The sequence below is a fragment of the Mytilus californianus genome, unplaced genomic scaffold, assembly GCF_021869535.1.
Source record: "Mytilus californianus isolate M0D057914Y unplaced genomic scaffold, xbMytCali1.0.p SCAF_5, whole genome shotgun sequence".
NCBI classification, from domain to species: domain Eukaryota; kingdom Metazoa; phylum Mollusca; class Bivalvia; order Mytilida; family Mytilidae; genus Mytilus; species Mytilus californianus.
The window spans coordinates 18,729,290-18,755,292 of record NW_026262701.1 but is presented as its reverse complement, the minus strand read 5'-3'; the positions used below and the strand labels follow the sequence as shown (position 1 = coordinate 18,755,292).

The 26,003-nt window shown below is 31.1% G+C and overlaps 1 protein-coding gene across 1 annotated transcript in view; it reads right to left on the bottom strand.

The window, feature by feature from the left end:
* LOC127701048 (A disintegrin and metalloproteinase with thrombospondin motifs 18-like) overlaps window positions 1–26,003 on the bottom strand; it is a 523,205-nt gene that overhangs the window by 5,326 nt on the left and 491,876 nt on the right. The gene's annotated exons all lie outside the window — the stretch shown is intronic.

Sequence of the window (26,003 nt, the reverse complement as noted above, 5' to 3'; positions counted from 1 at the left end):
TTATGAACAAACATGACAAACAAATACTTTGAGCAACGAAATTGCTTATAAGATATGATGGAGATATTTTTAACAAACATATACTTTTAGCAACGAAAAAACTTTAAATGATGTCATGGGGATATTATAAACAAACAAACACTTTGTGAAATGAAAATGCGTAAAATGATATCATGGAGATATTATGAACAAACAAATACTTTGAGCAATTACAATGCTTAAAATGATATCATGGAAATATTATGAACAAACGTGACAAACATATACTTTTAGCAACGAAAATGCTTTAAATGATGTTATGGGAATATCATAAACAAAAAAACACTTTGTGAAATAAAAATGCTTAAAATGATATTATGAAATTTAATGAACAAACAAATACTTTGAGTAATGAAGATGATTAAAATGATATCATGGAGATAATTTGAACAAACAAATACTTTGATCAATTAAAATGCTTAAAATGATATCATGGAGATATTTTGAACAAACAAATACTTTGAGCAATGAAAATGCTTAAAATGATATCGTGTAGATATTACGAACAAACAAATACTTTGAACAATGAAAATGCTAAAAATGATATCATTGAGATATTTAAAAAAAACAAATACTTTGAGCAATAAAACTCTTGAACTAATATCATGGAGATAGTAAGAACAAACAAATATTTTGAGCAATGAAAATGCTTCAAATTATATAATGGAGATATTATGAACAAACAAATACTTTGAGCAATGAAAATGCTTAAATTGATATCATGGAGATATTTTGAACAAACAAATACTTTGAGCATTGAAAATGCTAAAAATGATATGATGGAGATATTTAAAAAAAACAAATATTTTGAGCAATGAAAATGCTTAAATTGATATCATGGAGATATTTTGAACAAACAAATACTTTGAGCAATTAAAAATGCATAAAATGATATCATGGAGATATTTTTAAAAAAAGCAAATACTTTGAGCAATAAAACGCTTGAAATGATATCATGGAGATATTTTGAACAAACAAATACTTTGAGCAATGAAGATGCTTAAGATGATATCATGGGGATATTTTGAACAAACAAAAAATACTTTGAGCAATTAAAATGCTTAAAATGATATCATTGGATATTATGAACAAACAAATATTTTGAACAATGAAAATGCTTCAAATGATATCATGGAGATATTATCAACAAACAAATACTTTGAGCAATGAAAATGCTTAAAATGATATCATGGAGATATTATGAACAAACATGTACTTCTAGCTTTGTATTATCAATGCATCACGACGATTTCTTCAAAGGAAAATTATGCACTTGCATGTAGCAGCTAATTGCAAATTATATAAAGTTTTGAGTACTTTTCCTGTGCACTTTTCGTGATAAAGTAATAATAAAACTTAAATGTAATGCATGCACTTGAGTGAACCACTAAATGAAGCTGAGAAATAACTGTTTCTGAGTCGCTATAGATGTTATTTGGTAGAGTCTTCTGAATTATGTAGTAGTAATTTACAATTTTCTTATCTGTCTTAAATATCAATATAATGATCATTTAGATAGTAAAAACCGCCGTACCTGTAAGTTTTACAGATAACAGTTAATAGAGAGTTGAATATTAAACATGTGGTAAAACAGTGGTTTCCTGCATTTTTTTCGAAAATATTCCAAGCTGGAAGACAATCAAAAAGCCGGATATTGATGAATGAAGTACAATATTCTCTTCAATTTAGTAAGGTGATAAATGAAAGACAAATGAAATGAAGAAAAGAAATTCAAATATTAATAAAACGGTTGGAGAAACACTTATTCAATTTAGCATGTTTACACAATAACAACATTCTCAGTAATTAAGTTTTCTTCAATAAGACTGTATAATACATCAAAACTGTAAAACAACAGGAAGAGATAACAATACGTACATGCGGGGAAAAGGATGTCTGGGATTTTCTTATTTGAAATGTCAATACGAAAAATAGTTGTTTAACTGAATGTCAAATGTTAAAGAAGTTACAAAAATTCGAAATATTTTGTCAAAAGTATATTTGATGTGTGTTTAGAAATCATAATCAGACATTTAGAGGATATTCGACAAAATTGTTGATACTAAAGGGGAAAACAGAACAACATAAAGAGGAAGTATTCACAGAAAAAATAGTTGACATTTATTTTTAAACAATATAGTAAAATAAAACGAATGAACTATATTCTGGTGCCAAGCGTCATGAATACTGTTTTTAGTTTATTTGCGTGGTAATTTTTTTGTCGGTACAACAAAATCTGACAGAATGCCCACCATATTCATATTACTCTTGACCAACCCAAAATTGTGCAGGTGCACAAAGTTCCATTGATTAATAAAATGTGTCTACAAAACAACATGGACCTGTGGTAGACTGACAACTTTGACTAATACAGCTCGAAAAACAAATAGTATAAAAGTTTAAGCAAGATATTCCGTGACCATGCATGATAAACAGGTAAACAGTGTTGCCATTAGAGGAGTTTAATAGCCCTCAATGAACTGAAAGTGGTAACAAAGTTGTAAACCCTTACCTGTTCGATGGTAAAAAAAATTTAAATGTTTCAAATGAAGCACGTACACGTGAATTTATTATTACAAACTTTAGAAAATCGCTGAAATAAATGAGATAGTGAGTGTGTAGATGAAAGTCGTATTCAAATTTTAAGCAATGTTGTTTTCAAAACATGACATAAACGCTGAATATTAGATTTAACGGGAGAAGCATTTACTAAAACTAAAACGTGGAAATGACAAAACAGCATACAAATGTTTGCTTCTCAATATTGTTAATGATATTAGTTACTTTTACATATGAATATGCTCGCATAAATCAATATTAATATCAATGCCACATGTGAAGTAGAATCGGCTTTCCCTTCCGGAGCACCTGAGATGATCCCCAGTTTTTGGTGGGGTTCGTTCTGTCCAGTTTTTAGTTTCCTATGTTGTGTTTTGTATACAATTATTTGTCTTTTGGTTGTTTTACCACGTTAAAAATTTGTCGTCGACTTATGAGTTTGAATATCCCTTTGGTATCTTTCGCCTCTCTCTTCTATAATGAATATATTGTACTACTTTTTTGTTATGAAATAAATATTACATTCTGCCTCTTATTATTTTATTAACTTCCTTATTACATTAAATCTTAGTTCTATAAGGCTTCATCAATTCTTTTATAGACATAGAATTGCAACTACAATGGCTTAATATTCTGAAGGAAAGGACTAAATAATAAAACGTCAGCTTTAATAGACAATAAAACATGATACTACAATATGTGTCAAAGAAGTCTCCGATAAAATTAAGTAATAGAATGTTTGATTAAACACAAAATCTCAAATATCATAGTTACGTTGTTGAGTAAAACGTATAAACAACCGTTTTAATTATGTTTCCGGCCAACATTTACAAGCTTTTTATAATGTTCAAATAACACTTCATAAATTTGGTATGTCCGAAGCGTTAAGATGGATTAAACTTCATCGGCAACGTCAAAACCTTAACAATTGGAAGCCAAAGTATTATAAATACTGACATACTAGGGGAGATATACGATTAGAAGACATAAAAAAGAATAACTAATCAGAGGTCAACTTTGTATGAGAGTGAGGGTACCTTAGTTTCTTATTAATTTCTAGATTTACCTACGGAGAATTCAAACTTCATTCTGTAACATGTTACATCTTTTGCACTCTTTTTTATGAATTATCTTGACTTTTGTTTAAAAGGAATAGTGATATCAAAACTGCGTTTCACATGTCATGTCACATGTTATCGTTTCCAACAATAGTATTTTATCTTTGTAAGATAGATTGATTGGATAATCATGATGGTATGATGCTCGTGGTCTTCATATATGTCGTGGCAGGTAATTTGCAAATAACGCACACTTAAAAGTCAGAGAAAGGATAAATGTATTTGGTTTTTTTTAAATTTTTTAATTTTTTAAAACATTTTAAATCATTATTCGCATTTAAAAGAAAAACCCATGGTAAAAACAAACTATAAAAACACTAGAATATTGAATAATATCAAAATGGTTAAATATAATATAAAAATAGTAAATTATATACCATTATTGTTTTTAAGTAGAACAATAGTATCACTTACAGTTTTAGCAAATCAACTATTCATGCTATTCTTGCTGAAATAATTACCGATGTATAACAATAGACGTTTTCTATGTAGTGTTTTGTGGACCGTTGTCTGCTTATCTCTGATTTATGGTTCATCTATTGCCCCTTTGGTATCTTCTCCTTATTTCATTCAGTATAAAATGCATGACAAAATTCAATTTCTAATTTGAAGATTCGAACGTTTCCTTTGATGGTCTGAAAATAAAAACGGAACATCAAGTAAATATAAATGCCTTAACATGTTTTTCGCAACAGCTAATTTCTAATCCTTAAGGAATGTGAAAAAATAGGGAATAGCGAAAATAGTAAAAACAAATAGAATAGAGACGAATGGACTAAAACACTAAAGAATACAGGAACAAAGAAGCACCACCCAGAGCCTCCTACTTGAACTATATTATGACTAAGCTAGTCAAAGAAAAGCAGGATTGTTGCCAGTATATAAAGATAACTCTGTGTATGATTGTCCAATTGTATGGCTGTTCAAATACAACGGACATTCATAATTGAGTTGACACTGTCAACATTACAGCAAATACGGTTTTCATAAAATTTATTTACAGTGAAAGGCCATAACTCCTGAAAGGCAACACTCAATGTTTGTAACCATTAACAACATATTAACATTTGAAAAGCATTAATTGAACGGTTCATTGGTTATTGCAGAAACAACTAGAGCTATCAGCCCGTCCGCCGTTCGGACCCAAATCAATAACCTAATTTCTGATAAAAGTCGATTAAATAATTGCTTAACTGAAACGAAGGTTTGCCCTCGTCTCTGAGCAAGAAATATCTTTGGAAGATACCTTTACCGTTTAGAATGATTTACGCATTATATGTACATTAAATTGAGCTTGAAATGCAATCAGAGTGGTTGGTATGAAAACGTGATATGTGAGGTATACCTTGTTTATATATTAACGATTCGGGAAGCCAACAACCAAAAAAAAAAACGAAAAGACACTAATAGGGAGATTTCTAAAATGCTATTCAAACATTTATGTAACATTTGGTCCTGGTGGTACTCATTGACACGAAACTTAGCCAAAATGTTATGGCACTTTGAATTCTTCTGCGTTAACTTTCATGTTTCATGGACTTTAAATGAAAACTTGCATGGCTCCGGCAAGATGTAATCATTCATGCCTGAAATTAAGATAGATTTTGTTTGATCTTGTTAGATCAAAAGAAATGGGGGGAAATTGGCCTTGAATCATTAACTAGTAAGCGGGATAATTCTCTTGAATATAACTGCAAATAATATACTCTATTATATAGATATAAGAAAATGTGGTATGAGTGCCAATGAGACAACTCTCCATCCAAGTCACAATTTATAAAAGTATAGGTCAAAGTACGGTGTTCAACACGGATCCTTGACTCACACCGCACAGCAAGCTATAAAGGACCCCAAAAATTACTAGTGTAAAACCATTCAAACGGGTTCATCGTAAAATTTCGATAGCTTAAATTCAGTATTACCCGTAATGAACAATGTCTACCATATGCAGTACAGGAGAAACTGATAATTATGATCAGGACCATGTTGTATACTAACTCAGACATAACGGTAATAAAGTTGAAACATGTAAATCCGCTTTGTTTTGCGGGATTTTTATAACCTTAAAATTGAATACAAAAAAACACATCACGTCGATGAAAGGAATGAATTTCAAGGATAAATACGCTTTTTTGTTTGAATGCTAATTGGAATTTTGTAGGATAAACATGTACAGTCTTTCCCACTGTACTCTTTAAGTTTGAGAATTAAGTACTTAATCAACAGACTGAGAATCACTGCAATTGATACAAAGGGTTTGCCTGTTATAAGTTTTTAAATATAGATATCAATCAAAGACTAGTGCAAATATTGACCTTTTAAAGTTTTTGGGGTGCGCTTGATTTTTGTGACTCAATCAGAGGATTTTGAATTATAATAGAAATTAAGCACCTTACGTGAATAATAAATGATAGTAATAGTGAGATATGTTTTTAAAATGGTATAACGAAAATCCATGTTATAAATAAAGTCTGATTTTCTATACAAATCTCCATTTTGATTACATGCAATGTAACACTATACAACATTGTTTTCCTCATGGTACATTAACAAAATGGCATGCTATTCATTTTCTGAGATGTTTTGAGGTTATTGCACTTTATCATTTTGTAATATTCAGCCTTGAAAAGGGGGCATTAACCTTCAAACCTAAGTGCTAAACTATCTTTTTTGGCAAAAAGTTTGTTAATATACAAATATTGATAGCTATATCCAGAACGATTTTTTACATGATTGTCTTTTAGTTTTTTCAAGCTACCGGCACTTTGACATGCAATTTCTCAAATACATCCGCTGTACTTATTAAAAATCATTGTGATGGAAATATTGATTGACATTCTGTGATTTTATGTGTTATACTGTATATATGATGCACGTATTACTACATTCTAAGTGCATATGCACCATCTGACCATTTCACTTATTATGGTCATTTGCTTTGGACTTCTTTGATATTCTAAATATGTTTCCCATTTGGTAGTGCTATTTGCAGGATAATGCTATAGAAATGTTGGAACTGCAATGCATATATAAGCCGGACATTGGGATATTTTAGTCAGTCTATCTAAATTAGATTCTTCAAAGTGTTTGGATTTAAGTAATAAAAGGGATATGTATATACATATTCTTTAATGATGGACTAACAGATACAAGAAGTATATTTCACCGTGAACTATACAAACTTCGGAGTATAACGAACGTTTTGGACCTGTTTTAGTGAACTTTTAAATATAAGGCTAGAATATTCACATTTTGTATGACAGCTTGTTTTGTAGATATTTCTATATAAACAAATAAATGAAAAATAATAATAATTTGTTGGTATCAAGACTTTTCTTATTATCACATCATATTTAAAAAAAAAACGATTATCGTTTCAATACACAAGGGTTATGTCATGGCATGTATATATATCTGAAGCGAAACAGTACCAGAGACTCCTGGAAGCTTAATAAGAATTTTTTTATATCAAATCATCATTTAACAAGATTTGTCCATTTGCATAGGATGTGTATAGAAATGGTTTGACATCCACGTCTCTTGCATGCTCATGATCGCATATGTCACATACTTTCTTGAAGCTGACGGCGAACAAAAGCAATTGATTAAAATTAAATTTTGGTACAGTAGAATGATTTGCAATGCACATCAACATCTCACGCAATTTAAAAAACTTCTAAATGTAATTTAATAATTTCCTACAAAGCATGTTCTTTATTTCTGGAAAATTTGTCGGGATTTCAATTTATAAACTTGACCTGTATGTGTGTTGTTGAAAACAATTTAATTTAGGAAATATATTCAATAATCTTAGAAAGATGAAATATGTCAGAAATATGAATAGTAATGATTAATGTGTATTTGTACAATAACCATATTTTCATTCCCTTGGCAACAGCTTGGATCGTATTTATTGCATGGTATAGTGAATAAAAATATTAATTATTTGCATGTGAAAAAAATATCTTTTTCTGCTAAGAGTAATGAGATTAAAGAAATAAAGGTAAAATTTCGAAAAAAATGTTAATTGATACACATGATGATGATAATAGAAATGAGTTTTTACTGAAATTTCTTTAACCTGCAATAATTTTCAATTTTTAGACAATCTTTCGAAGTTTTCATGGCTATTTACACAATAAAATTTGTATGTATATAAATGTTTAGGAAAGTATTTATCTAAAAATCTGGAGATAAGGAGAAGTTCAAAGATAATAAATGCAAATTAGCCACAAATATACTTATTTTGAGTGGTATATTTTATAGATGATATTTGTATTATCGTGTTCTGTCCTGACCTTATATAACAGTTATTGTAAAACAGTGTTGTATGTAATGTGATAAAAACTCTTTATAGGGCCCTTTAATAAGAAAATAAAATATTCTTATTCTTATTCTTTTCATGATTGACAGGATGACATAAGCTTAACTATCAATCATAAACAAGGAGTAAATAAAAAATAACATCATGATGGCTTTCTCTATAATTTTATTTTGACAGTTCAGTCTGAATGCTTTATTTTTTCGGTTTGATGAATGCTACGAAAATGATATTGACAAAGGATATTACAAAAAAATATTTTCCAGGCAGCTTTAATAATTACTTTACGATACAAATGTTATGGTGCATACTCAGCCAAACTAAATGTTAAAGTAATTAACTATATGACAACTAATATTTAACAGCAATCATTCACGCAAGAGGTATGTCAATGAATGGTAATAAATAATTCATAAACGAAATAACTTTTAATACCTTGCATCTTCTTCTTATTATTCCAATTAGATAGTAATTTCCACTAGATATATGATTACAATGCAAAAAGAAGACGTTATCATATTGCATATAATTATGATATTTTTTATGTCTAAATTATTCTGCCTTTGGATACCATATGGCTCAAGGTTATCAAATAAAGGAGACAGCTCGCTATATTATGTATATATACCACTATGAAACTAATAGGTATGAGATAGTGTACATAGAAAGGCATCATAGCATTGGCATGTACAAGGTCAATTACAAATTAAGATTTACATACATGTAAACTATGTGATTACCGACATGATGTTTGTATATTTTTAGGGTTTTTATAGGGTCTGCTTCAAAAGTTGTCAATCAACGGATTTCAGACTATGTTTCAATGTAAACAGTTTAAAGAGTTTTTGTCAACTACTGATTTTTAGGTCATGTTTAATTTTTTTAATTTGTTTTGTTCTCCATATTAGAGCTTTGTGCGGCGGACACGTTTAACTAAGGTTTTATATACGATTGAATCGACTCTGAGATAAGCTGAAATGAACAGAAAGATTTTAGTGTGTTATGCTTGCCAGTGAGACAATTAACTATCCTAAACTATCCTACAGAGTTCAAATGACGTGGATATAAATGGTCGATCTGAATTTAAACAGAATTTTCAGAGTTAGGCAAAACAGACAAGATATGTTGAAAGAATTTAACACATGAGGGGATGAATTGTTTATCACTAATCTCTTACATATTAATTTCATTTGTAAAAAAAAAATGAAACTCCACCAAAACTCTTTGAAGCAGGCAAATATTAGAGTAATAAAGTTGCTTGTTATCACCCCCGTTTTTGGTGGTGTTCGTGTGGATCAGTCTTTAGCTTTTTATGTTGTGTTTTGTGTACTGTTGTTTGTCTGTTTGTCTTTTCCTTTTTTAACTATGGGGTTGTCAGTTTGTTTTCGAATTATGAGTTTGAATGTCCCTCTGGTATCTTTCGCCTCTTTTGTACTTTATAGTAAACCTTTCATTTAATAACTATTACATACGTCTGATCTTGGAAGTATTTTATATTGACATAATACTTCCATGGTCTGGTCTAAGACCTATGAAAAATTGGCTTTGTCTTAGTGATGTAGTATGCCGGTGTGGTAATAGACATATAGTAGTGTTGATTTACTATACGTCTGGACATAAGTCAAATCAAATTAACGAGGAATATCAATGATTTAATCAATGTTACGCAATATCTGAACAAACGGATTTATATGTAAACGAATAGATATTATCTTATATGATATAGTTTATTGAATAACACCGAGTTACGCATCTGACTTGTGGTAAAACACGGTTATTGAACGTTAAATTTATGATGTAATAATAAATTCATTTTCGCTATTTTAATACAATAGTTATACCACTTGCATGTGTTATTACATGTATGAAGCAAGAACATTATCAACAAAGATAGGTCGTTGAACTTTTCTGTCTCGTGTTTCAAGGATCTCTTCATTGTTTTTTTGTAGATTATATCATACTTAATGACAACAACATGGCGTTTATCAAAAGGGGAACGCTCTCCGTATACAATATTTTCATATATTTTTCTTATTTATCTCCATTAAGAACACTCACAGTCAAAACTAAGAAAGGATGTTGAACCTTACTCTTAGATCTAATTATAATGTACAAGAGAGAAGCAACAAGTAGAACATCGAGCTATGTATTGCTCACTAAAGTAAGTATACAGTAAATAGGTATCTGATCGTCGGATTAATGGATGTAAATAACGCATCACACGATTCAGAATGAAGGTTTATATCGAATTTCTGAAAGTCTCAATTTGTAGTTCATAAACAAAGTAGAGATGAAAATTTCATTCATTGTCATCATGTGAAAGAATATATATATATATATGTATTTGGTAAACAGATATTTGATGAGCGATGAATCTGAAATGCATCACGCAGTAACATAATATGCATGCTGATATGAATCTTGATACCAAATTTTAGGAGGCTCTGATTTGTAGTTCCTGCGAAAAACAACGCAACCAAAAGTTTAAACATCGCCATTATATGTCAAAATATACAAGTATTAGGAACAGGAAGTGGGTGAGTGTTAAAATACATCCACACTGTATAGCATGCTCACATAAAGCTTGATAAATTTAAGGAAGCTCGGAGTTGCAGTTCCTCAGGAAAACATGCGCAGCCAACGTTTTATGAGACGGGCGGATAGACTGACGGAAACACGAAAAGACGGCAAAAAACTAGTATACCCCATCTTTCGGGACGGAGCTATAAAATCAATTGAGGCCAACTTCGCTTTTGGGAGTTGCAAACTTAGATTAAAAAAACAAACACTAATCAACTGGGAATTTATCAAAATGTAAATAACTTTTATTGTAGGCTTGTTAATAATCACACCCCGGGGAAACAAAGTTTTAGTTTATATAAGAATCAGCCTGTATGTCTGTCTGAACCAACTTCTTTATCCTTTGTTTTATTCACTTTATGTTTTGTAGAATAAAAAGATCATGATAGCTATGCAAACATTGTCATGGGAAGGATATTTTTTTCTGTTTAGTTTATCCAGAATTATGTCCTTTTCACCTAAGAAGTTTTGACCTTTTTGCAGTGTCATAGTTCTGACTAAGTACTGGCATCTTTTCATATAATTAGTTGATCGATCAAGGTTTTTCAGCGTACCATCGGTACTTGATGTCTTTTGCATTTTATCTTTCGTGCACATCCGATGAGTCAAGACATTTCCAACAATTTTTTACAGTTTGTTCTTAAGTTATATACTATTGTTTTATCGATGAATTAGTTGAACATTGCGCAGAATACAAATTTAAGATATAATTTAAGTCATCTGGAATTGTCACCGCTGCAGTAAATCTCCTTTATAGAAAAGACTTAAAGGCATTGTTTTGTAAACTATAAAGAAATGCTATATTATGATGAAAATAAGAATAAGTAACCGTATGCTAGTTGTGTTTTAAAATAGCTTTAGAAAATGGAATGCGCACCCTATTTAATATAGAGTTTGAAGATGAATTCCATTTTGTAATAATGTATATAGTATTACATTCTTAAAGTAGCTCTAAAATCTAAATGTTTAATTAGATATATTGAAAAATACAGCTGGTCCAAAATTTTGAAGAAGATTAATATAGATATGGGTATGTTATAGTACTGTCATATTTAAAAAAAAATTGTTGTGTGAGAATATCTTCCAGACAAACTGCAGTCGTTTGTTTATAGTATATGCTTTGTCGTTAATAAGTCATAAGCATAATGGTCCAACATTGTACTTACAAGACTGTTTACCAACTTTTTTCACGAGATAACAATCAACATATCTGAGGGAATACCAGAAATTATGGACTATCATTTGCCAGATTACAATCTAACTAGTACTCTTATTGAAATCTAGCTTCAACTTTGACTTTCTTTTATGAAATGTAGAATTTGAATCGTGGGGAGAAAATGGAAGAATTTTAATAATCTGGTGTTTATTACTAGGTAGAACCTCCCTTCTATACAGTATCTCTATATACATGTATAATCGACATCTTAACATTTTACTTAAAGGTCCCTGATTTTCGAAGGTATCTTAGGACTAAGACATGTCTTAAGATGGTCTTAAGACCTATATTAGTCCTAAAGTTAGTGAAGTTTTTTAAATTGTCATAAGTTTTATAAATCATTCAATCTATCTTAAAGTTACGACATCAGAATACATTTCTTAAGAATTCTGATGGTCTTAAAATAATCATAAAAATAACATCTTTACGTTCATATCGAAAAAAAACATTTGTTTTGACAAATTAAGCCTTTGCGTGCTTTAAAGATGTTATTAGACTAGATAATACAATGAAAAATAAGACAGTTAATCCTTTCAATGTCAACATCTGATGTTTGTTTTGTCCGTTAAATCTATTACCTTGAAATTATCGTGGAAGGCGTACATATAAAACCCGTTTAACTGAATTCGTGTAACGGTCAAGATCAAATGTGAACTACCTGTAATTAAGGAATAACAGTACTGCAGTTGAAGAGTTGCCGACGTCAATTGACGATTTGACGGTCTCATATGCAGTTTTACTGGCGGTGCATTATGTTTGTAATAAGATTTTCCTATGAATATCTTAAGGTCTGTCATATTAGATATAATTTAGAACATTTCATAGAAGTCTTAGAAAAACTAGTCCTGGCAGAACTCGTCATCGAGGCAGTGATCTTTATTTTGAGTAATATGTAACAGTATTTTGAGTAATATTTATTGATGATTTAAGCTGTGCCTGAGGATTGATTTAAGAAGATTCAACTCCCTATACAGGAGCAAGAGAACAAGAAGAAACTTCCTTAACTTTTCTCATTGATATAATTATGTAACTGTACTTTCTGGCAATAATATCCAATTTGACGAGATAAATTCAATAACTTTTAAATGAGCTCAGTTGACTTTATGACTTTGAGACGAAGAACAGCAACAAAAGCGCTGTTCCATTGTTGTTGGGTTTTTTTTTTGTGTTTTTGCTGTGCATGTACTGATTTTGTGTCATGGATGGATACCATATCCTTTGTTTTTCTTTCAGTTGTACATATCAAGCAGAAGCATATTAAGCATATGAGCAGAAGAAATTTGTTTTTTACAAACAGTTTTCTTTCCATTTTGTATATTCACTAGGTATACCTCCTTTATAAATTGTTTTTCTTTTTACATTATGTATTATGTATATATGTTTGATATTTGAAAGCTGCTGTAGTTGTTGTGATTTCCAAATAATGATAAATATATATACTAGAAAATAATAATGGGTGACGTACGTTTTCATATTGTTGGGAAAGGAGAACCTTTTCTAGTTGTGATAACTTGTATTAGAGCCCTTTGTAATAATAATTTAGCAATAAATAGGTTTGTAATATTTTGTTAGTTCTATCGTTCTATTGCAAATGTTTCTTCGTAAATCACGAAGCCAGCACTTAAATCTAACCATACTTCCTTTCGTTACATGATATTTTTATTATCAAGTGATATTCTGTCTGATTTTTCTGCCGGCAAACTGAAATTGTTCATACTATAATTAACAAGAAAAATCAAGATTAGAACATCTGCGTTGTAATCATCTGCCATTGTTTTCCTCAAATATGCTTGATTTTTCAGGGTTCAAAATTAGAACAAAACCTTGGAGCAACATAATTAAATTTGCAATGAAGTTACTGATCGGCAAACATGTAATATCTTTTATCTTTCTTGCACTTTGTATTTGTACCGCTAAATAAGGGATCAAAACACAGCATTGTGTAATCTAACAGTTGTGTTTTCACATAGAAAATCATCATAATTGTCATAATTCAGACCAATAACGACATTAAGTTAGAAGGAGGGTATATTTTTTTTAAATTTGCCAAAATGAAGGTAACGTCATGCCTTTTCAAAAATTCAACAAAACGTATTAGTCACGAGGCTTTTAATAATAAAATAAAACTAATGATTTTCTTTGTTTAGAAGAAAAGTCTTGCAAATGAATTATATTTCTCTCTTAAAATTTTCATATTTTATTAGAGATCTAGACATATGGTTTTCTGCTATTTCACAATCGAAGATGGTGAAGACATCCGATCTACTTTTAAAACGGTACCAATTTTAGTGCACCACAAGAGAGGAAATGAAAAAAAAGAGGCGCATTTCGAAAATTAACGTTAATATTTGAAAATTCCAAATCTAATACAAATGTTGAAAAGCTGATACATGTATAACCGAAAATGACTAAAATGACCAAAATGATAGCAACGCCTCAACGATAAAAGATCACAATATTATTTAAAATGTAAACATACGCATTCAGCGAAGAAGTCTATTTTAAAACACTTCACGTTGTGTGGGCTTGAAAATCATTTACATTTTCTTTTTTATCAAGGTCACAGTCTCTGTTTATCTAATCACTCAAATAATAAATTTTTATGACCATATATGATATCCTCCTATCAAATATTTTGTAAAAAAATCTAGTGAAATGAGAAAAGTTCACATGGATGTTACACAAAATCATATTACACAAATGTATCTACCTAAATGTAACCCTATTTAATAGTTGCTTTACTCTGTTTGATGTATGTCTATATCAATTAATTCTTAGAAGATTTTTTTTTTACTAAAAAGCAAATTAAGTAAGCCAATTAAAATTTCCTGTTGTGCTTTTTATACCATTCTATCTTTATTCAATAACATTTTCTTCAAGGATATAATACAAAATGAAACCCTTAAGATTTGAGAACATTTGTACTATGAATTGGGGTTATTTTTTTTTAAACTTATTTAATGCCGCGTGCATTAAAATCTTCACATGGAGCTTTAAATTGCATTTTAAGCATTTGAAATTAGTATGACATTCTCTACGAAAAGGTCATACCTTTATATTTTCGCAATACAAAACACTTATGTTCACGTTAAGTGCCCTCTTGTTCTTTTGAATGCATTTTTCGAACCTCTTTGGTTCAGCGTAGAAGACCTTCAATTAAGTGTAAATATGAAAAACAATATGAAAAATTAAGATTGCAGATAGACCTTTTAGCACCAAATGTTAAACGGAGAATTCGAAAATTAAACTAGAAAAAACATGCGGAACTGGTGTATTGAATCAAAACAAGCTGTGTCTGGTTCTGCAACTATTTCCGTGTTCATGAATTGACATAGCAATGCAAATTGTCAGCCTTACTCATTCTACCCTCTCGGTTTAATTGGTATTCAAAATTCCCTACCGCCCCTCATCTTGTTCGACCCCCTATGCAGAAGCTAACTTATGATTGCCTAATTTCTAGTGGTCCTGAATATTCACGAAATATTAAGAGATTTTGCACTACTCTGAACATTAAAGACCACATTGACGGTTTCAAAATGGTTTTAAATTTTAACACTATAAACTAAAAACATCCAGAATTATATATGAACCATTCAATTCAATAACCTGCTAAAACGCCAAACATCAGACGAGTATGATATTTTGACCGAACGTTTTATTAATACAAAAATAAAACCATGACACAGTCAAAACAATATTTGAAAAAGATGCTTTATCAAAACCCGCATTTTAGTTATCACAGTCATTCGTCTGTAAAGGTACTACCATTTTCATTCAGACATGTTTATTAGTAAACAACAATATTGTTTAATTCTTTTTGTGTTCTTTTTTTCTGTCAAATTACTTTTCAAATAACATGTAATTTGAAATAATATTGGCATCGACAAAAGTATGTAACATTTAATATATATAAAACATTGTTCTTCTATCCAATAAGGCGACGATCGAGCTTTAGGATGCGTTGTATGTCTGTAACAGTTAAAGCAATATAATGATAGTTAAAGAAATGTTCTTCGTTTCACAAGAGTAATATTTTAGCTTTGGTTATAAAAGTAAAGCTAACGGATTTTTTTTTTTTTTTTTTTTTTTTTTGCATAATGCCATGTGTGCAAATTTGACTTTAAATTTAGAACAAGTCTGTACTTTAAAAAAAAAAGGGGGGGTCTATTCCGTGGACTCTGCGTGTTTGTTTTGTATATTTTACTTTACAACCTATTGTAAAAAGTCAAAAATAGTGGGGTTTAACATAACAATATAGAATGCCTGTGTCAAGTCAACCCATGTGGACCATGTGCTGTGAATTGTTTTTTGTTTGTACGTCTGTTGTATTCATAAAGACTGTTTGCAATTTCTGTTCACCTTTTTATGTAGTATTTCTCTTAAATTATATGCTTTTATGTTCAACATTCGGTATTGGCTGCTGCATTGAATATATAAAATCTGACGGGTTAGACATAGCTTTGGTCTTCATCATGCCTAATGTTGTAATTTTGACGCAGGAATTTAGAAAAAATGGCTTTTCACCTTTTAAGAATAGCTCATAGCATATATATCTGGGTTGTTATGATTAGATATAATAATACATTTTTAAAACCAAAATCATGTTGCATTTGTTGATTTCATTTCAAGTAAAATCAACATTACTATGTGTGTGTACATTTATTGTAATGGTTGTTGTATGTCACATTTGTTTTTCGCTTATTTTCAATCATAAATCATGCCTTTGGTTTTCTCGTTTGAATTGTTTTACATTTTGTCAAGTCGGATCTTTTAAAACTATTTATACACTTATAAATGATTGATTAACATCAAATTCACCATAACACAATATTGTGAATGAATTTAGCAGACTGCAAACTTCTACAAGAACCGAACTCCTTCATAAAAAAAAATATATTTCAAAACACTTAAATCGTCTTATCGTTAGACATTGTAAAACCATCTCTTTCGTGCTAGTCATTTAAATTTGTTCTAAAACATTTAAATGCATATTTAAAAAGTCTCTCTCATCTTGACACTGTTTGCAATCGAAAAAAAATAAAATAAAAAGCAACAACGTGAAAGAAAAGTTTTGTCAAATTGCGCCAGAAGAAATAGTAACAGTTTATCCTGGACTGTTAATTCCCCGTTTTTGTAATCGAAAATAACCGTACTCACGGTAGATATAGTGTCCGGCTAGGATCGTGGTTTTTCGAGTGATTTGATCGGACTTTTTCGAGTGTGACCACTTTTTTTCGAGTGAATATGATCAAAAATGTAAACAAACAGACTTCCTTTCTGACAAGACGTGATATAGAAGCTTGAGTTTAATATACAAGGATATACAAGGTGTGTTAGTATTTGAGATAAAAAGATATTATCAATCCGACATTATTTTTCGTTAAAAAAGTTGAATTTAGCCTTACAATGCTTTTATTCCAAAAAACAGAATAAAGCCATTTTTATACACATACCAATGCAAATGTCGATGGAAATGCATACATGGAATCCATATATCCTCAGATATACAGACACTTTACAAAAATTCTTCTTGTTGCATTGAAAAAGACATTTAGAGACTAAATTCATTTCTATGTGTTCTGGTTTTTTCGAGAGGAGTCCGGGCTTTTTCGAGTGCGTCCGTGTTTTATCGAGTGATTATACAAATTTCCTATAGCTTAGAATGTTATGTGTCAGTGTATTTACGTTTATAAACAATAAAAAAGGGTTCAAATCATGTACTCTTTAAGGCACGAAACCAATGCATTCATCAGTTTGATAAAGGTGTACTAATACTAACACTTTATATAAAAAATTATCAGTCATTTGTATATATTGTTGTTTGTCACATCTTATAAATTACATGTCCAGTATATATTTATGATGTCAACAATATAATGTAAGCATAGACAATTTGGATTGAGACGTACGTACAAATAGTGAATTAAGCTGATGAATTATTTATTTCATTGTTAACTATATATGAAATTTAATTCAGATTTTATTGTCAATGGGAACAAAAACTGGTCGGATTAAGTGTGTGAATGTTTTTTGTTGTTGTTATTAATGAAGTTTTTGTGTGGGGGCAGGGGGCAGACCTCTTGAAGTAGAATATTTTTTATTACATATAAAAACGAAGATGTGGTATGATTGCCAATGAGACAACTCTCCACAAGAGACCAAATGACACAAAAATTAACAACTATAGGTCACCGTACGGCCTTCAACAATGTGCAAAGTCCAAACCGCATAGTCAGCTGTAAAATGTAAAAAAATTCAAACGAGAAACTAACGGCCTAATTTATGTACAAAAAATAAACGAAAAAGTAAGTTTGTAACACATCAACAAACGACAACCACTGAATTACAGGCTCCTGACTTGGGACAGACACATACATACAGAATGTGACGGGGTTAAACATGTTAGCGGGATCCCAACCCTCCCCCTAACCTGGGACAGTGGTGTAACAGTACAACATAAGTACGAACTATAAAAATCAGTTGAAAAAGGCTTAACTCATCAGATTGATACAAATAGAAATACATTTAACAAAAAAAATGCATTTTTCTGATTCTTCTCTGCTGTCCAGTAGGTTTCTTACTCCGTTTTTTAATAAACAGCTGCGCCATGGGCGCATGATACTCCCGTCGCGTTTTCAAAGAATAAAGTTCATTCTCTTATGGTTGTGGCTTATTATATATTTCTTCCACGAATAAATATTTCTCATACCACACTGCACGGAATGTGATACGAAAAAGTGATACGAAAATAAATCTGCGTTAATTTGATTTGCTTATCCAGCATGATAAGACGATATTACGGCATTTTCCGTTGGCTATTTGTTAGGTCATTGATGACCATCAAAGTTTACGACGATGTACATTTCATGTGCAAAATACTAAACCAACGATTCGCGGAATTTTAAGTTTGACACAATGAGAGTGTTGACCATAAGATAAATACGGTTAACAACTTGTGAGAATGGGGTATCGCTTGATATCAACTCTCGTTATTTAATTCAAGTAAGTAAGTAATTTCTTCTCATTATTTAATTCAAATAGTAATAATAAACTCGCCGGAGCTTCGTTTATTATTATATTGAAATTAAATAACTCAAGATGATATCAAGCGATATCCATTCTCACTCGTTATGAAACCTATAAATAATTTCTCAATGTCAAAAAAAAACTAAAAGGGAGGTGACCCTAATCTATATAAAGCAGTCACCAAAGTTTCATGAAAACTCCTCAAAGCACGTTAAAAATATTGTCCGAAAATTGTAAAATCACCCCTTTATAGCTCACCTGGACCCAAAGGGTCAAGTGAGCTTTTCTCGTCACTTGGCGTCCGTCGTTGTCCGTTACCTTTTACATTGTGTCATCCCGTGATGCTCGGATATATACGTCTAGAGTTTTAATTGCTGTTGAACAGATCACAATCTGAGCAGTTTAATAACCGTATTTTAATGTTAATGATAGCGGATCATGTGCAACGAAAACATTTTTTTACAAAAATCTTTTCCTCTGAAACTTATGGACCAAGTTCATTATAGAAAGATATACTGACTGTTAACAGCAAGAATGTTCAGTAAAGCAAGATCTACAAACAAGTCACCATCACCAACACAGAGAATTTTGTCATGAATTCTATTCTTGTTTTTAATGTAGAAGAGTGTCCTTTGTTTAATATGCACTGCAGCACATAGGCCAAATTGAGCGACACAGGCTCTTTAGAGCCTCTAGTTTGTTTAACAAAATCCCATAACTCGGAAACGTAAAATCTAAAATTTATAAAATTCGAAAGGGAGGATACCTCAATAGATATAAACAATTCACCGAAGTTTCTTGTAAATTGGTTACAGCGTTTTTGAGTTATTGTCCGACATGCTGACGACGGACGGACAACGGTATACCATAATACGTACCGTATAAAAACTCGGAGGTTCACCACGAAAAATATTATTAACTGTGACAACAAAAATATCATGAAATGAAGTTGAAATTAAAGATTATGAGTCACCTGCACTATGTTTTAAAGACCTTTTTATAAAGGATCCAATAATTTATAATTTAATACTGGAATGTTGTGGTAGAACGTTTTCCGAACAGAAAATTTGCATTAAATTGAAAAAGGTTAATTTTGATCAAAGTAGTAATATGTTTTGGTGATTTATTGAGAATATATGATATTTTCATTCATTAAATTACATTTATAAACTAGAAAAGTCATTTTTACAAGTCAAGAATACCTTTTTTCTTATTAAAATTTTCGTTAAAAAACACGGACCATTTGTTTAAAAACCCGGACGGTTTCACAGTTCCTCGCGAAAAAGCCCGGACAATAACAAACACTGAATTTAATGGTTAAATACAAGGAAATTGTGCTTCTTTGTTACTCAAAACATGTATAGTATTCAAAATAAGATGGGTAGTCAAGTAAAAAACTATTATAATTACGAATAGCAGTTAATTGACCTGATCGCATGTTTTATCACTCGAAAAAGCCCGATCTACACTCGAAAAAATGGACAGATTCACTCGAAAAATCACGATCCTAGCCGGACACTATGCCTACCGTGGTACTGATCCAAATGATTTAAATACTACTGTTTTTCATCCGCCTCACTCACTGTGCTGCAATAATTGAATGTTATGACAATAGCTGCTGTCATAAATCATATTTTCGTCGATAAGTTTTATTTATGTGAAGGACTGTCATGACGAAATTGCCGAATTAGCAAAAATTGTACAGTAAAGCAAGTTATTTGTGATATAAATTACTTTACAAAACAAAGCTTATTAATATCAGATATATACAGAAGTATAGAGACAATCGAAGAACTTATATTTCATGGAATATCTCAGAACTTTATCCAATTATAGAATTGTATTACATTGTTTATTACGTGTAAAACAAAAATAATTGTACGGCCTGTCAGTTGCACACTATAATATGTTATTGTCGCTACCAACTTATTCCGTGAAATTAATTTACTAGTCCAATGCATGCAATGCTAAACTAAAACATAATTGATTTCCATGTGTCAAGGTTCATGATGAGTTATTTCGGTCGATCGAAAACTGTGTCCTATATTCCAATCATCCATTTTTCAGCATTTCCAATATCCAAGTCAGTGTTCTGGTCACATATAATCACGGCGAGGAATACAAAACGGTTAGATATACCTGTTTTTAAATACAAACAACCGTAACAATATTGTCCATTATAAAGATGCAGATTTATATTTTTGGAACCAGTTCTGTATACACCGGCGGACAATACTGTAAAATCGCTCATCTTTCAAGTTCGAAGTAAAATGTTGCCGTTTTTTTCAAATAAACATACCTCGACACCACAACTAGGTAGCACTATTGATGACTTGAGAAATAATCTTTTTTCAATTGATGTATATGCAGCGATAATCGATTGTTCAATGTATGTAGTAGAAATATTTGAACAAGGTATCAAACATGTATGCAGTTTTCTAAAGCAACTTACAGTAACCAAATAACAAGATTTGCACATTTACACACTTTTGCAGCTGACAACTCTTTGTGTGGTCCATTGGTTGCCGTTTGTAGAGTCAAACGGCTGTACTTATTTGACGTACATTTGTACCGTATATTTTGACTGTCCACACTTCACGCCTTTCATTCCAAATTACCAATTTAGCAAAATATGCCAGTAGTATTTACTAATTAACCTTGTCCAGAATATGCATGAATTATTTGCACCTTCATGTTAAGCAAGCAGCAATCATTTAACAATCAAAGTAGCATATAAGAAACATAGATAAACATAACATAATCTGAGTATGTAGATTTATGCATTTTCTTCCTCTATATTTTTTACCAGCCTTAGAATATGTTTATGAATTATTTCATTTTATTATCATCAATCTTTTTTTGAATCAAAGAATCATGCATATATTGTTACCATTTTTGTCTCGACCACGTGATCTCGACATTTTCCAAAGTAAATCAAACAGTTATAGCTTTTAGAATTAGGAATGTAAATGTATGCAAAACAAACGAAAGAAATAAGCAGGGAATTAGCGGTATACTTAGTGAACTACTGTGGGGTTACTGTTACAATCTTTACTACAACAGTGCACTAAATAAATAATTAAATGCGATATGATGTGTTTTTCTATCACAATTTCAATATCTACCTATTGTATTTAATGTTAATTTGTTCTTATCCTGAACATGCATGAAATATTTGCCAATTGACGTTAAGCAAACAACAGTCAATCTATCTATCACTGGGTTCTAATTCTACAACATGTTTTTTTTTTACTAATATGGGCATGTTTGATTCAAAAACTCTTGAAAAAAAAAATATTTCAGAAGAGTTTGATTCCATTGAAAATTATTGGAAGAATAAATTCAACCATTGACCTTTAAAACAAATGTATGTAATTGACAACAAATTACCCCAGTTGCTGGCATACTCAATCAGGAAAGACATTTTAACGTGAATGATGAGTATGATGTTTGCTTTGAATCTAAATTGGGGTTTGTATGAATGTTTGATTTATTTTTTGGCGTGAACCCGTGACGTCTATATATTGGTGAGTTTTGGTAGCTTCTATGGTCCATTCATATATCCTCGGAAACAAGATTCTCGGAACGTCTCGCAAATTTTCGATCATTTATACAGATAGTTTTCTTTGTTTTTGATACGATCCCTCTATGTATATGCTACTATGTGACATTGTATTTCATCAATCAATATATAATTTATGTTTTGAGACGGTCCCTATACGCGTTGTGTATGTAGTATTTAATACAACGTGCTAGTGTGCATTCTGAGAAAAAAAACCCTGAGACTAGTAAACTGACAATATAATTATTGTGTGATTATTTCTGAACGTTTATCCCGTGATAATTTGTAGACGCAATTATACGCAACATGTGAACAAATGTCGGAAAGAAAAGAGAATTTATTGAAAACAAAACGATATTTCTGTTCACAAGGATTTTTAATCCTTGCATCAAACAAAACAACGTGATTGATATTTTTAAATAATTATTTTTATTATAATTACAACGTTTATTATTTCATACCGTTTTAGTATGGTTTTGTAAGTGTCTGCTTATATTTTGTATAACAATATATTCATAAAATTGAAAGTTACACTTGAAGAAGAGATTGATTTGATAAAAGATGTCAATCATTAAATACTTGACGTTTGTGTTTATTGATAGTATATTTTTGATTTTTGGAAAAGATTTATTTACAGAAATGTGTTTAACTGAAATTTCAATTCATTTTGTTTTTGTTGTAATAGTTCAACCTAATAGCCTCTAGATTTTTGCAATAGGGTGCGATTTTGTATATCCGATTTGACAACAATATCGGCTTCGTTCACACAAATTCAAGATTAAATGACAATGACAAACCACTTGAGGTAGGTACTTTGACATCCGAATTCAACTTACATTAGAATTTCGTGGAATTTTCTCATTTTATATCTAAATTCAGGACACGGCAATAAGAGCTTGGCATATAATTATGAATCATGATCACCATTAAGGTATTCATCCTCTAGCTGTTTCCCTTTTTCTTTTTCTTTTGTTTTGAGTAACTGTCCTTTTATAAACTTTGAATTTTTCTACAAACTAAGGATTTTCTACCACAGGTATAAATTACTTAGCTGAATTTGGCAAAACCTTTCGGAGTTTTTGGTCCTCAATGCTCTTTAATTTCGTACTTTATTTGGTCTTTTTAACTTTTTTTATTCGAACGACAGTGATGAGTCTTTTGTAGACGAAATGCGGGTCTGGCGTGCAAAATTTTAATCCTGGTATCTGTTTAACCATGTTTAACCCCGCCGCATTTGTGGGTCTGTCCCAAGTCAGGAACTTCTATACTAGCCTTTGTTAGTCTTAAGTCAGGAACCTGATGTTCAGTGGTTGGCGTTTGATGATGTGGTTCATAAGTGTTTCTCGTTTCTCGTTTTTTATATAGATTAGACATTGGTTTTCCTGTTTGAATGGTTTTACACAGTCATTTTGGGGGTCCTTTATAGCTCGCTGTTCGGTGTGAAAACCAAGGCTCCGTGTAGAAGGCCGTACTTTGACCTATAATGGTTTACTTTTACTAATTGTGACTTGGATGTAGAGTTGTCTTATTGGCACTCATACCACATCTTCTTATATATCTATTGTGTGTTTTTTAAATTTTGTTAATTTGTATGTTTCGGAGTTTAGTGAGGCGTCCATTTCGCTGAACTAGTATACATTATTGTTTAAGGGCCAGCAGAAGCCCGCCTAAGGGTACATGCTTTTCTCGCTGCGTTGAAGCCATATTGGTGGGCCATTTCTGCTCTTTGGTCGGGTTGTTGTCTCTATGACAACTTCCCCGTTTCCATTCTCTATTCTATCTATATAAGTCTAAATTTAAAACAACGTTCAAACCTATGACTGCGTTGGATAAAAACTGCAATTTTTATACGTGTGCATGTAACAAATTTCGTTGTAGAGGGGTCTAAATACAGCACAAACAACATTTTCCAAAAAGACCAAAAAGAGTGAAAAAATATATTATAACAAAACGCATTTGACTAGCAGGTCGAACAACTGATGTTCTTAAATTATATTATACTTCATGTCAAAATGCCAGATTTTGTTTGGTTAATACTAGGGAGACAATTTACGTTATCGTACTTCACGTCAAAATGCAATATTTTGATTGGCTTATACGAGGGTGTTAATTTACTCTATTCTATGGTAAATACTCTATTACCCTTCACGGAGACGCTTGATCAAGTGTGCGCTTTTTTAAATACGACTCTATCCTATGGCAAACACTCTATTACCCTTCACGGAGAAGCTTGATCAAATGTGCGCTTTATTAAATACGGATGGTTGTTATGTACAAGACGTCATAGTTTATTACTTTGAATTTGAAATTTAATCGACAGTAATAACAGAACATTCAGTATAATAAATTAAATACCACATAGCTGATAGGGTGATAGAGCAGATTGTTACCCCTCGAAAAGACATTGTCAAGCTTGGCTTCTCCTCAGTTGACAATGTTTTCTCGGGGTAACAATCTGCTCTATCATCCTCTCAGCTATGTGTTATTTATATAATATCAACACATCATTTTATATAGATTTGGTCTTTTGAGAGCATGTTCATGTATTTATAAAACTTCTAAAAACAAGATATTCCTCAAAACTAAGTTTTTCCTGTTGAATATTTGGGAAATCCTTAAGATGTGTTATGAGACCAAAATAATTGTCAGTATATATAAGAGGCCTTAATGAAGCTTGTGTGTTAATCTCAAGAACAAAATGCGAAACCTTCTTATAAGTTGCATGCCACTTCACATGGACATTGTACTTTTAAATTTCTCTATACCACCTCTACAATGAGAACAGACAGCTATAGTAATGATTATGAGAACAATTGGAAGCATCCAGGAAATAAAATATAAAGATACATGCATCTAGATTATAAAGCAAACTAAGTATTGAAATTAATTATTCGATTGATCTGTGCAATTTGCCTTATTTACCCAGTTTGCAGAAACTGTGAATTGCAATAGGATTAGGACTTTGTATATTAAGCAAAGAAAACATGATGTAAACTCCCAACCTTAAAAGGTACATTCAAATGGTCTCGGGTTCACGTATTGCTTTTTTTTTTTAAAGAAAGCAACTTGTTTTAAATATCTCATCATTTTCGTCATTCTCTTCGCCTATATCAACCAACTCAGTAGCTCCATAATTCTCGTATTACGGCTTTGGGTCGCGAGCAGGCATTATCAGCGACGTCACAATTTGTCAGTAGAAATTTTCAGAGAAAAAGCTTGCTTTCGTCAAGCGGGAAACTGTCTAAAGGGGAGGGGGAAGACCAGTAATAGAACGATAAACAGATCATCGAGTTTTCTATACATATTTCGAGATTTGGTCAAATGAATTGGTATATAACTTGGTTCATTATTTTATTATACTCATCATTGTTCAATAGATATGTATTTCTTCAATATTCAAATACGTATGTATAGTCTTATTTATGATCCTCTTTTTCTTTTCAGATGTTTTGTATCGTCTGCTTTTACTGCAAACTGAAGTTTACGATTCGGTTTAATCTTTAAAACTTGTTTTTTTAAAAAAAACAGATGGTTTATCCGCCTTATTGAGTTTATTTACATACCAATTGCATCATTGCAGTT